Source organism: Peromyscus maniculatus, chromosome 4 (genome assembly GCF_049852395.1).
Source record: "Peromyscus maniculatus bairdii isolate BWxNUB_F1_BW_parent chromosome 4, HU_Pman_BW_mat_3.1, whole genome shotgun sequence".
NCBI lineage: Eukaryota > Metazoa > Chordata > Mammalia > Rodentia > Cricetidae > Peromyscus > Peromyscus maniculatus.
Genome location: NC_134855.1, coordinates 31,711,404 through 31,712,494, shown reverse-complemented (window position 1 = coordinate 31,712,494; position 1,091 = coordinate 31,711,404). Strand labels below are relative to the sequence as shown.

The window sequence follows — 1,091 nt, the reverse complement described above, 5'->3', positions numbered from 1 at the left end:
AACCTCTGAAAATGCAAGCCACCCCAATTAAATATTTTTTCTTTATAAGAGTTTCTTGGTCATGGTGTCTCTTCACAGAAATAGAAACCCTAACTAAGACACACATTCTGATAATATTTCTTTGTGCTGTTATTTATCATAGATCAGATCTTAGATTTAACTAATTGACTCTGAGAACCAATGTCAATTTAAAGATGGGAGAATAAATCCAGATGTTAGTACATGGAGAGAAGAAAATCTTGCTTTTTTTAATCAGATGATTTCTCCTTCTATCCCCACTCATAAGTTTTGGCTATTAATATTTTGATTTGCTTCCCAGCTTAAGGAGACTCACTGGAGTTTAACTAACCTTACTATCTTGCAATTCAGCACTCTTGAATAATCAATTGTCTCTTCATCTCAGAAATCATGGTATAGTGTTTGCTTCAGCAGTACATATATTAAAGTTGGAGTGATAAAAAAAGATTAGCATGGTGCTTGCTCAAGGATGACATGCAAATTTGTGAAGCATTCATATTCCATATTTTTCAGTACACTGGGAAAAAGGCATTTAATAGCTAGATACTGATTTTCATATCATTCTCATAAATTCTAATCTTTAATTGGAGTAGAAACTTTTAATTATCATATGAAGATATTGATTGAAAATTTTCTGAAGTGGTTGATGACAAATACAGCTTTTATATCTAGGAGTCAGGAACCCAAAAGATCTGAAAAGCCCCAGTTTCACACCTTAAGTCATGGCAGTGGCTGCATTTGGCATACAGAATTAGGGATTCTAATTCTGGATACAGAATTGTGGGTTCTGTTCCTCCTCTGGCCTTACCTAATTATGAGACCTTTGAGAGAACAGTTCTCTCATCTTACATGAACTCAGTCTAGTAAGTTCCAGATCTAGAAGCTTCCATCTGAAGACTGCTCCCTACCTGCTCCTGAAAACAGACCAACTTTGTGCACATCATTCTAAAGGAGTCGGACAGAACTCAGCAAAATCCCCTTACAATGGGAAATGCTTTGGTGACCCGTGCAGGAGGTTTTAAGTGTTCAAATTATTATTCCACTGTTTCATTCTTACCTCTTCATATTCCCCT

At 35.7% G+C, this 1,091-nt stretch overlaps 1 non-coding gene across 1 annotated transcript; it reads left to right on the top strand.

The window, feature by feature from the left end:
* Positions 1 to 418: 418 nt before the first annotated feature.
* LOC121829196 (U6 spliceosomal RNA) lies at positions 419 to 528 on the top strand. Its single transcript, XR_006071980.1, has one exon. It is a non-coding gene; the product is annotated as a U6 spliceosomal RNA (small nuclear RNA).
* The last annotated feature ends 563 nt before the right edge of the window (positions 529 to 1,091 follow it).